Source organism: Ambystoma mexicanum, chromosome 7q (genome assembly GCF_040938575.1).
Source record: "Ambystoma mexicanum isolate Mex_15411 chromosome 7q, UKY_AmexF1_1, whole genome shotgun sequence".
In the NCBI taxonomy this organism is placed as follows: domain Eukaryota; kingdom Metazoa; phylum Chordata; class Amphibia; order Caudata; family Ambystomatidae; genus Ambystoma; species Ambystoma mexicanum.
In genome coordinates, this window is record NC_090941.1 from 1,153,982,092 (window position 1) to 1,153,995,180 (window position 13,089).

The following is a 13,089-nucleotide window of genomic DNA, read 5'->3' on the forward strand; positions in this document are numbered from 1 at the left end:
CTGCTGCAGTGCCTGCCTAGTGCTGGCCTGTGCTGCTGCGCTGCCTTCCAAGTGCTGGCCTGTGCTGCTGCACTGCCTGCCTAGTGCTGATCTGTGCTGCTGCGCTGCCTGCCTAGTGCTGGCCTGTGCTGCTGCGCTGCCTGCCTAGTGCTGGCCTCTGCTGCTGCGCTGCCTACCTAGTGCTGGCCTGTGCTGCTGCAGTGCCTGCCTAGTGCTGGCCTGTGCTGCTGCGCTGCCTGCCTAGTGCTGGCCTGTGCTGCTGCGCTGCCTGCCTAGTGCTGGCCTCTGCTGCTGCACTGCCTGTCTAGTGCTGGCCTGTGCTGCTGCAGTGCCTGCCTAGTGCTGGCCTGTGCTGCTGCGCTGCCTGCCTAGTGCTGGCCTGTGCTGCTGCACTGCCTGCCTAGTGCTGGCCTGTGCTGCTGCAGTGCCTGCCTAGTGTTGGCCTGTGCTGCTGCGCTGCCTGCCTAGTGCTGGCCTCTGCTGCTGCGCTGCCTGCCTAGTGCTGGCCTCTGCTGCTGCGCTGCCTGCCTAGTGCTGGCCTGTGCTGCTGCAGTGCCTGCCTAGTGCTGGCCTGTGCTGCTGCGCTGCCTTCCTAGTGCTGGCCTGTGCTGCTGCACTGCCTGCCTAGTGCTGGCCTGTGCTGATGGGCTGCCTGCCTAGTGCTGGCCTGTGCTGCTGCTCTGGCTGCCTAGTGCTGGCCTGTGCTGCTGCGGTGCCTGCTTAGTGCTGGCCTGTGCTGCTGCGCCGCCTGCCTAGTGCTGGCCTGTGCTGCTGCGGTGCCTGCCTAGTGCTGGCCTGTGCTGCTGCTCTGCCTGCCTAGTGCTGGCCTGTGCTGCTGCGCCGTCTGCCTAGTGATGGCCTGTGCTGCTGTTTTGCCTGCCTAGTGCTGTCCTGTGCTGCTGCGGTGCCTACCTAGTGCTGGCCTGTGCTGCTGTGCTGCCTGCCTAGTGCTGGCCTGTGCTGCTGCGCTGCCTGCCTAGTGCTGGCCTGTGCTGCTGCCGTGCCTGCCTAGTGCTAGCCTGTGCTGCTGCGCTGCCTGCCTAGTGCTGGCCTGTGCTGCTGCTCCGCCTGCCTAGTGATGGCCTGTGCTGCTGCTTTGCCTGCCTAGTGCTGGCCTGTGCTGCTGCGGTGCCTACCTAGTACTGGTCTGTGCTGCTGTGCTGCCTGCCTAGTGCTGACCTGTGCTGCTGCGCTGCCTGCCTAGTGCTGGCCTGTGCTGCTGCGGTGCCTGCCTAGTGCTAGCCTGTGCTGCTGCGCTGCCTGCCTAGTGCTGGCCTGTGCTGCTGCTCCGCCTGCCTCGTGCTGGCCTGTGCTGCGGCGCTGCAGCACTGCCTAGGCAGGCAGCGCAGCCTGCCTAGTGCTGGCCTGTGCTGCTGTGCTGCCTGCCTAGTGCTGGCCTGTGCTGCTGCTCTGCCTGCCTAGTGCTGGCCTGTGCTGCTGCGCCGCCTGCCTAGTGATGGCCTGTGCTGCTGTTTTGCCTGCCTAGTGCTGGCCTGTGCTGCTGCAGTGCCGACCTAGTACTGGTCTGTGCTGCTGTGCTGCCTGCCTAGTGCTGGCCTGTGCTGCTGCGCTGCCTGCCTAGTGCTGGCCTGTGCTGCTGCGGTGCCTGCCTAGTGCTGGCCTGTGCTGCTGCGCTGCCTGCCTAGTGCTGGCCTGTGCTGCTGCTCCGCCTGCCTAGTGATGGCCTGTGCTGCTGCTTTGCCTGTCTAGTGCTGGCCTGTGCTGCTGCGGTGCCTACCTAGTACTGGTCTGTGCTGCTGTGCTGCCTGCCTAGTGCTGACCTGTGCTGCTGCGCTGCCTGCCTAGTGCTGGCCTGTGCTGCTGCGGTGCCTGCCTAGTGCTGGCCTGTGCTGCTGCGCTGCCTGCCTAGTGCTGGCCTGTGCTGCTGCTCTGCCTGCCTAGTGCTGGCCAGTGCTGCTGCGCTGCTGCGCTGCCTAGGCAGGCAGCACAGCCTGCCTAGTGCTGGCCTGTGCTGCTGTGCTGCCTGCCTAGTGCTGGCCTGTGCTGCTGCTCTGCCTGCCTAGTGCTGGCCTGTGCTGCTGCGGTGCCTGCCTAGTGCTGGCCTGTGCTGCTGCGCCGCCTGCCTAGTGCTGGCCTGTGCTGCTGCGGTGCCTGCCTAGTGCTGGCCTGTGCTGCTGCGGTGCCTGCCTAGTGCTGGCCTGTGCTGCTGCGCCGCCTGCCTAGTGCTGGCCTGTGCTGCTGCGGTGCCTGCCTAGTGCTGGCCTGTGCTGCTGCGCCGCCTGCCTAGTGCTGGCCTGTGCTGCTGCGGTGCCTGCCTAGTGCTGGCCTGTGCTGCTGCGGTGCCTGCCTAGTGCTGGCCTGTGCTGCTGCGCTGCCTGCCTAGTGCTGGCCTGTGCTGCTGCATATTGTGCCAGGAGTGATGCGGAACACGTAACGAGGGAGAGAAACGTGAATAGGCCACAGAATAGGGTAACCAATAGGGATTGTGGCAGAAAATATGGCAGGTACGGGCTGTAATTCAGGGGGGGGGTGCAGATTCCTGTGAACAAATTGGGGAGGGGAGAGTCTTTCGAGCAGACAAATGGGACGTGAGACGGAAGCTTGGAGGCACAGAACTGGGAGAGACTTGTCTGAGGCACAGAATGGAGAGTGAAAGATGGTTGGAGGCACAGAATTGTGGGGTGGAATGCTTGGAGAAATGAAACGGGTTGCAGGGGGATTTGGGGCACTGCATACAGATGGGGAGTCTTTGAGCACCGAATTGAGAGAAAGGGACGAAGGTACAGAATGGATAAGAAAGTGGACTGGGGCCTGGAATCGGCAGGGGAGAGAAGCTTAAACTCTAGCAGTGCACGCATTTGGGGATCTGTGGACAAAGCTTTTTAGAAAACCCGATATGGCTGGGATGCATGACATTAGAAAATTAGGTCTAGGAGAGGGCTGTGTAGCGGTTCACCGGGGGTGTAGCGGAGTCACTTTAGTAAAATATAAAATGACAATGTCAACATATTTGACTTTTCCCCCTATTTATATATTTGTAACATTCCAACTTTACTATATTACAACTTTCGATTAAGAATTCCATGTTATTATTTGGCTTTACCTTTCCTGGGCTGCTGCACCTCGCTCCACACAGACTGGCTGCCTGCAGTGCCCCAAAGTGCCACCACACTGCCTGCTGCTGCAGTGCGCGCAATGCTGCCTGAGCTTCCCTCTGTGCCTCGGCCTGTGCGAGGACTCTGACCGACAACTCCTCCAGTCCTTGTCGTCCTCGACTGTGCTGAAAAATATTCATGGTGCCCGCCATTGAGCAAGAGGCCCATATACTCTTCTAGGCTCTGCTCGACTCACACCTCACAGGTGAGTGACGTCAGTCCGTCACGAACTTAACCCTCCTGGCTCCGGCTCCTCTGACCTTTTGGCGGCACCGTGGAGTCTGTCTGTGACGGGGGGCTGCTGGTGCCTGCATAATCATTTTTATTAGGCTTATCCGGCCCTCCCTGAGTTCCCCGGCGGACCCAGATGGCCCAACCCCAGCCCCAGGCACAAGTTGCTTTGAACTTTGCATGCAAGTGCAACAAATTTGTTGTACTTCCTGCAAAGTTGAAAGCAAAAAGTAAACTACCTTTCTCTCACCTCTCCCTCCGTTTCCTCCAACTACCCCACCCTTCTCCTCCTCTGAAGCTTCTTTCCGACTCGAGTGACGAGTCCTTGATAATAAATTGTTATGCGAATGCGAAATGGCCAGCAGCCCACCCCAGGCCGGCCCGGCGGTGTCTGTGTGTAATTGTTCATGCAACAACATTAGCATTTAGAAGCAATTTAAGGCAGGCAGCGCCAGCATAAGCATAAAGATAGTGCACATGACAGGCAGCACATTTTGTCAATTGTCTCAAGACAATTGACAAATGTGTTAGTACCTGACTGCCCACTCGCACGCACGGCCGCCTGGCCCAGGCTGACTGGCGCCACCCCGGCCCGGGCCCCGACATGGCCCGCAATTATTTCCCAGGTGTAGAGCCTGCTGCGACTGCGCTGCGGCAGGCGAGGGTGCCGCACGAGCCCGCACAGAGCTGCCCCCCAGACAGTGGCCACGACCTCGCCAGCCAGAATGAATGAAGCTGAGATTAAAAGCACAAAAATAATTCAATCAAGGCATCAAGGTAACAACGTGCATGGGGTGTAAACACACGTTGTAGTTCCCTTCTTTTATGCTGCCGTGAAGCAAAACAAATAGCAGAAAAAAAGGGCCCCCAGCCGAACGGTCGATAGTGCAAGTCTAAGCCTGCCAACACACCTTCCCAATAACTGTAAAATTCCATGGAATCGTAAGGGTAATTTTCTTCCTCTTCCTGCTCCCACCTCCCCTAGTTTCTTTGCCTCCCTCTGTGTCTGGCCTGCAAACAGCCCTTAAATATGTTGGGAAATAATCTTTTCGACAACATTAGCAAGGTTGTCTCAGACCCCTGTCCTTTCCTCTCAATGTTCAACCACTTTCACTTTAGTTTCACTTTCACTATTACCCCTAGTACCTGCACTCCGTTCTGGTACTACGTTTTCCAATTCCTCCATATGACTCGCTCCATCAGATGCTACTCCTTCAATACCACTTCTGGCCCTTGAGGGTCACACCTCCCACTGGCCCTGTGTTTTAACATTTCCTCCTGCACCCTATGTCTTGCCTCCTGCCCCCACAGCTGCTTCCTGTTGTTATCTCTTCCTTACCCTTAAGCTACTCTCATTTTGTTGTTATCCCCTCCATCACCCTCTCCTGGTACAACTTCCTCTTTCAGCGTTTTCCTTCCCAACACCTAATTCTGCCAGCTCTCCTTCTCTGGATTCACTACATCACTATCCTGCTCTTAGTACCTCCCCCTTTACTCACCTCAGCTTCTTGTTGTTACCACCCCACCTACACATAGCCCCCCTGGCCACTCTCTCCTAGTATTTCCAACATATCTTTGACTATTGCAGCTCTCACCACCTCTGCTTGCTCTCCAGTCTCCTCTATTAATCCAGCCTCTTTCCCCTCCAACACTCTCCAAGCGCCACCAGTCTACAAACATGAACCTCCTGTACCTGCACTCTACACTCATCAAATGGGGGTTGGCAGCATTTATACTGTGTTCCCTCCTCTTGGTTGGGTCTTTCCTTCAGGGTCTACACATGTGAGAGGTAATTGGGAGATTTCTGGGATTGGCTAGATTATGTGCAACTGTTGCTGATTTGAGTTGATAGGGTTGAACCAAGAACATATTTGTCTTGTCGGGTATACATTTTACATTCTTCAGTTTAGAGAATAATCTGTGAGCTCAGGGAAACGTCAACATTGCACTCTTGGGAAAGATGGACAATACTTCTGTAACTATGTTTGTACTAAAATGCAATCCCTAGTTGGGCAGTCACGGGTTTTGTAACATTGGTTCTTGAAGTTATGAAATGTCTTTCTTCATGTTCCAGATAAAGTTTTAACAATGTTAAAATGCACACTACTATTGTCTAGTGAACGGAAACGTTTTCCATTAAAGGGAAATTCAGGTTTCTCTACACTGAAACTGGAGGTTTATTTAATTTTATTTTAATCTGTGTTCAGCGCTGTGCCCACGCAGATGTTCCCGAAGCTCCTTGGAGGGTTCAAATATTGAAAAGAGGGAGCTTGAGCAGAAGTTACTAAATGTTTTCAGGATAGGATAGGAAGATTAGGATAGACAAGTTGTTGCAGTGGATGGTTTTGTGTGGGGAAACAGGTATGTTTTGAAGCTTGACCTGAAATTGGTGAATGAGGGTTCAGTGAAGATGTGAAGAGGTTGGGTGTTCCACGCTCTAGATGCCCACTGGTTAACAGTTTTTGTATGTTTGCTAGTTTGTGAGAGTGATTGCGAAGGACACAGTGCATAATTCTAGCAGACACTTCCATTCATGCTCTAAGCAGGCACCTTCAGCCTTCCCTTTCCCTCAACAAACTCTCCTTTCAATCTGCGCCTTACCCTATTTCCTTCATAATCTAATCATTATCATTGGGAAGTGATCTGTTTTAAATAAAGCATATGTTTTGGCTACTCTTATCTTTTTGTCATTTGTAAATATATGTCCATATTGTAAAGGCTCTTTCCTAATGAAAGTTAAGGTTAATTAAAATAAAGCTTGCATGCCAAGTGTAAAGTGAGGCAACTGTGCTTACCTGAACAAAACACAGTGACGAGATATTTCAATGTCTGCTTAATGCTGTCGTCCACAAAAGCAGAGTCTTCGGTGTAGTATATTGCCATAGCACTTGATACGTCGAGATATTTGTCATATTGTTCCATCCAGGCTGAACTTGATGCCATTTTCACGTATTCAAGTTGTTCCTTTACTCTATATGTCTCGTGTCTGTGAGTTCTCAAAGTAGCACACCCGTGTACTGAGTGCTCTGCGAGCGCCTATTTAAAGGATCTGTCTCCTCCCTTTGGTTCTGGGGCTTCAGCTTATGAATGTTTACCTTTTCAAGATTTTCTTTGATCTACCCAAACAAGGGCGCTCATGCTGTTCTTTCGTGCACATCTTTGAATACCGCCAAACCTGAGCGGTGTTTCTTTCATAGCCGTTTTTTGCATATTAGTCTTTTTATTTTCACCTGATTTCCTCGTGATCCAGACATTGGGCCTCATTCCGAGTACATCGAATCGGTAAAATGTTGCACTAAAGTGGCGGTAATTCTGCTATCACTATTCACCAAAGCGTTGCACTAAGGATTTTGGGGGGAAGGTTGCTGAGGTGAGTACAGCAAAAATCTGGAGTTTAATCATCCACCAGACAAACAAAATCCCTCAGAATTACTGCAATAGAATGTGGCTGTTTTCAATGGGATTTTTTAGAATATTTTTTCTTTTTGAAGTGGGCAGAACCTTGTGCTATTTGTGCTCCTAATGCTGTTGCAAAAGGAACTTATATGATTTCACTCTAACATTAAGGAATTATATCCTCACTTCAAACCTATATTTCTATATTTACACACACAAACACACACGCACTTAAACACACCAAAATACACAAAGGAACCATAAGCGTATTGTGAAAACATACAAAATGATATTAGCAAAGGAAATATACGTCTGTGTAAGTCACGAGGGAGACAAATAAAAGTGAAAAAGAAGGCGAGGAGTATAAAGAAAGTGGAAGAAGAGGGTTGTTTGAGTGATGTGCTGGGGGATACCCACAATTTCAAAAATAGGCAAAAAATAATTGTCGAAAAAAATAAAAAAAAGAAATGATGGGCAAATGTAGCCTATTTTTATTGAAGTGCTCTCCATTCATGTTAAAAGGCAAAATATGGTACATGCACTCCCAAAAGGTGGGAAAAAGTAGGCAATTTAACAGCTGCCCTTTGCAATTGCAATATAATGCAGTGTGGGGTAAATACTAATTCTGGCTCTTCTGTGCATTATTTGGCGAGGAACAGCAGCAGTATGATGCATTACTACACCCAATTTGTGACCACTCCCTGCCCAAAAAATAAACAGTATGCAGATGTTTGGAAATAATGCAAGTGGAATTTTTGAAAATCTGCACAGTTTACCAACAGTAGTGTGGTATATCAATAGTCATGCTGAGCCCGTCACAATAATGCATTAATCCAAAGGTAGAAACCACACAACTTCTAATGATGCCCTTAAGTCTCCCCCAGAGCCGGCCCGTGTGGAGGAATCATTGTGGCCCAGAAGCCCAACTGTTTCTACTGGCCTGACCCTGGTGCTTCGCCGCAGTCACAATATGAAATTCATGAAAACAGTGTATCACCGGAGATTTAGAAATTTGTTAACGTCACATCACACATTTTGGTAGGTTCTACAGTATTTTATTATAGCCAAGGTTCATGTACTCTAAACTACTGGTACATTTTTTAGTACATTGTTTTGCTTAACAATAATTGTGCTTTTTCATTTCACATGGCTGGTCCTTCTTTAGCTTAACTGTTTAAATTATGCTTTTTACTCATCATTGCCGCCCAACACTTGTGAAGTGTAGACTTGGAAGGAGAACATTGCCTGCTTTAAGGGGTGACTGTTCTCACCTTGCACATGACTGTTGATGCCAGACCTTTGTGGGAGCTTTGGTCCCATCTCTGCCAATGTCCATCCACTCTCTGAGTGATATGTTTGTCAGTGCTTAAAGTCAACTGTGTAGTGGTTGCCAAGGCAATGGTGGTCACTGGGATAATAAGGAATCCTGTGCACTCTAAACGTATATGCTACTGTCATAAACCAGGAAACATGCTATAACTAGGTATTCTAAAATGTAGCAGACTGCAGGCAGAAGGTTGTAAATGTACAGCCTACGGCAGCATGATCATGCCAAGACGTACCAAATTGAAACTCAAGCAATAAAACGGTAATTGCCATGCCTACATTTCCTGTGTATAAGGCACTCACACTGTAGTCCTGTGCAATACAGCACTGAAGACCCATCACATTCAAGGAGTGAAGACAAGTCTACATTATTTAAAATATCGGAGGCCAGCAAAGTACGTCTTGACTGACTCTAGCATGGCACCCACACATTCCTAACCTGAGAGTCACTGCGAGGCAAGGGGAAAGGGAGAAATGCCTTGCAATAAAAACACATCTCAAAGAATCACTGTAAACAAGGATAACATTTCATGAGAAAGAGTGCAGAGGAATCCAGGCTGAAAGGAACTGCTTCTGAAATCCAACCATCATCACATATGCCTGAATTCTTTCTCACCCACCTGCCTAAGCCACAGAACTTATAATTACAACATGTCTTTCTACAATCAAAATCTCTAATCCGTGAAGGTGCGCATAGAGATGTTGAGCCTGATTTGCAAAAGCGATTTTGAATGGGAAAACTCCATTGTAGGCTTTGTATGTGAATTGGGCCTTTATTGGCATCCTTGATAGTGGTACTCTATCTAGCATGCTCTAAAATGTTGCATGTTCACTGTCAGGTTTTGTAGTAGGAGGTTATGGTTTTGAAAAGAGAATGAATGTTTCTTAATTTAAAGTTTAGCATGAGATGTCAATATGATTTATTTTCATACAGGAATGATTAGGTTTTTAAATGCCTTTTTGGTTTGTTTATCTTAGCTAATGCACATCAGAGTGAGAGTTCCCCAAGCCAACATGGAGGAGGTGGTGCTGATCACTGATTGGAGGTTTCATGAATTTCAGACTTCTCCTAGAATTCTAAACTGCCTTTCATTGTTCACCTTTGTATGGGTGAACTGGTCTGTAAGACCCCCTCCCCCACATCCCCCACCTGTGGGAGGATCGTGGATCATCAGCGGCCCCCCATGCACCTGGGCCTGAGTGCAGGATGGCTGCTGATGGACACATGTGACCAGTACTGTAACATACCATAGACACCATTTTGAAAGCACCAAGACTCCATTTTAGAAGGGCAGACTAAGCCCCAAGCGAAAAAAGCCAGCGCGCAAAAGCTGTAGCTGTGCCTCTGCTCACCGCGCACAGGGAGCCATGCACATCCCCGCACCTCCACCTCATGGCAGATCCGCTAAAGGCCCGTTCTCACGAGCAACCAGACACAAACAAGTATCAGAACAAACACTGTATCATTTACCTTCCGCAGTACATCACTGTCTCGGCAGTGACCTGACTTGTGGTTCTGGACTGGAATATAACAAGAAAAATCCCAATCGAACAGGACTCAACCCAGCATCTAACCACTAACATTTATAAATATATGGTGTCAATAACCTTCCTGTATGGGCCCCAGCCCAGATCTCCCAGATCAACCTCATACCAAAGCCCAACGATTCGCAGGGTGGTTTGTAAATTATAACACGGGTATTGGAAAGGGGCAAAGCTCGTAACGTTAATAAAGCAAGGATGACCCCCGCCCACTGCAAGATACCATGTGCCTTAAAGACTTAATGAAAGGGCCTGATGGAGCCTGCCAAATGCTAACTAATGACTGCTGCTAATGTACAAAGGAAGGCGGAAAAGTATTACAAAGAATATTTGTATATAATACAGCGAATCACGTTTAAATTGTTATAACCAAGAATGCAAATGCACAAGATAATATAAACGTATTGCTCTTATGCTCCTGAGTACACAACCCAACCTAATGCTACCTCACATTGTTATTCATTTATCGCCTTATGAATTACCAAAGTGTGTTCAACTAATGATATGTAATATATGTGCCACTGCCAGAGTCATAGTTACGTATGAAGAAATACATGAATGTATAAACAATACAAATGTGTTATCATCCTAATATTACTAACTTCATTAACTATCCCCTCGTATGGTATATTGTGCAGCCCAGGCACAGAGAATCACTCAGAGTCACAAGGCCATCTCCCCCTCCTCCCGCCAAGGCCTGCCAGGGCTTGCTGGTACCCGAGCAGCGCAACCTCACCTCCCCTCATTTTGCTGGACCCGCTTCAAGTATTTACCTCCCTCATGTCCGAGACTGCCATGGTCAGCCAAACAAATTATTTACAACCCGGTCCTCAACCTCACTGCCTTGAGGGGCCAGAGGTGTGCCCTCGTCGATCCAGTAGTACTCCTGTTGACGAGGAGAGGAAATTACTGATGGGCCCATTGGTCAGTACTCACCCTCGAAAACTAGTAATACAAGATTGCTGCACAATTCGAGGACAGAGTGCAGGATTCACATACTCCGGCAAGGTTCAATAATCAGGACTCAGTAAATTGGCAAAGGGAAGTCCGTTTAATGATACATACATCAGCTTATGGAAATCAGCAGCATCACGAACACCTGCCTCATCCCGACTTCCTCGAACAGTAGTCAAACAGCCTCTTTTATGGGCAAAATCCATCATCATTGACGTCTAATTCTACAAAAAATCATCATGCAATACAATGGGTTGGGAAAGGTAACTTAAGTATAGTTGCTATATCTGTATATGGAAATAATGCAAGTGGATTGGATAACTCTTATCGGGTGGGCATCTACGCCCTTCCCTCTACACCACACGTGATTGACGTCACTACAAGTATGACGTCTCATTGGTTACAGTGTCTATAGGACCCTAGATTACATGGTCCCTTGTGATTGGGCAAGTTACACCCCTAAACATAAATCTCCATTTTAATTAGCAGCTTTAGAGTAGTAACCCAGGTGCCTAGTGTCCCAAGATTCACCCTTCCTCCCTTCCATCAATCAGTGTTTTAGGGCTGTGTGTCAATTAGTTGGCTGGGTATGGCCTCTGATCTGTAGTTTCTTATCAGGAAAAGTTATGGCACCCCCTGGTTCTGGGTGACATCAGGCGGTGATACATCTTCGCGCCTGTCTGGTCACGTGCTGGTCCACCGTGAACCTGCTTCAGTTTCCAACCTTTTGTGCATTTAATTCTGTGTGCCCTTGCCACCTGCATGGGCCTCTCTTATCTTGACCTTCACGGGCGGGCTGGTGTTCTCTGTAGTTGGAGTCTCATGAGCTCATGCTCACCTCCCCGTCTCTGGTTGACTTCGATCTCCCCGGCATAAGCCTCTCTTTGTTGAGTTTCGATTCCGCTCCTTCTCTGGTCTTGGCTGGGTTTCCAAACTCGTCCTGTCAGGCTTTTGGCTGCCTGGGTACATTTCTGCTTTCACAAAATGGAGTCGCACGTGTACATTGTGCAGTATTGAGGTAGATATATGGTTGGCGCTTGCCGCTCTATTCTTCTACTAGGCATTACAAGCAGTATTGATTGCTTAGCCTCTTGCATTTCAAGCTTATTTACACACATTCAACAGGGCGGTTGCTTCCATCTTGTCTTATGGCACATTCTCTTACATTTTAACAGTGTCTCTCCGCTGCATCCATTATCATTATCCTTGCAGTTACTAGTACTGGCATTTGTGCTTTCAGTAGCCAAGTCTGTTTGTTCTTGGGGCTGCTCGGGCCCTTGGTTTATTTTCATTGGCCTTCTATTGAGGCTTTTGGGGTCTCCTCGTGGACCGTGTGCAGGTATTCCCCCGTTTGTATCAGTGGCTGGTATGGCTGTCTGATAGGGTATCGTGCTGCACCGGGTTGTCGCGTTATGGCTGCTTCAACCGGTATTGATCTCCTTACGTACAAGGGGCAAAGTCCCAGTGCGGCTCTCTGTTGGTTCATTTGCTCCTCATACGTCATGTACCACGGTACCTTACTGGCAACTTGCAATGGGGGGCAGGGGTGCGGGTCATATCTGGGACCTCCTCTACACTCCAGTTCACCCCCAGTTAATGGTCCTTGGAGAAAGATATCCAAACCTGTACTAACATATCATAAAGTAATTCCTCACCACATCTAACAGAACAGAACAAAAAGGTGCTCACCTCATTGCCTCTGACTAAACCCCCAGACCCATGACACCCGGTCCCTAAGTCAAAAATAATGGTATAATGATGTAACAGTGAAGCTTCATATTGCATACTGTTTCCCCTGTCTCCTAAATATCCCTAGAATGACATATTGTAGGATTTGCAGGACAACAAGAGTTGCTTAAGGAATGAGTGTTTGTGTGTGTGTGGCCACAAGGGCAAAGTGTGAGCACAGTCACCAATCATTAACGCAGACCGCGCCTGGCCGGCAACTCCACCCTGATGAGCCCAGCTGACCTGTCCACCCCACGTTGGCACCACGCAGACGTCCACCAATCCTGGAGCAGCTCATCAGGATAGAACCTATAGCTTAGTGGACGCCACCCAAACCACGAGATGATGTGCCCCCTATAGCTCACTGGATTTATGACATGGTTTTGTAATAAATATGACTGTCTTTGCTATTGTCAGACAGAGCGCTCTCGGAGCTTGCATAGTCCTTTGCATGCCCTATTTTTGATTATATAAATACCCCTTTTACATCACCCGCACTTGGTCCTGGTCTCATTCCCTCCTGGGGTGTGTCCTCATTGCCTCTCATTGTGGGGAGGGTACTGCCTTTTGGGGACGCTTGCTTTCACCTTCAAGAGAGAAGGTCCTGTTTTAGTTAAGTTCCTGCTTCAAGGCCCTTTGAGAGGAACTCTGGTGAGGATAACAGTGAATTGTCTCATTCCTGAAATCCTGATCTCTGTGGGACAAGCTCAGCTGGTTATTTGGTGGGAGCGCTGCGTTTTTTCAAGCGGTAGAAGAGATAACTCATTTTAATTCATTTTTGTTATTATTAGGTATT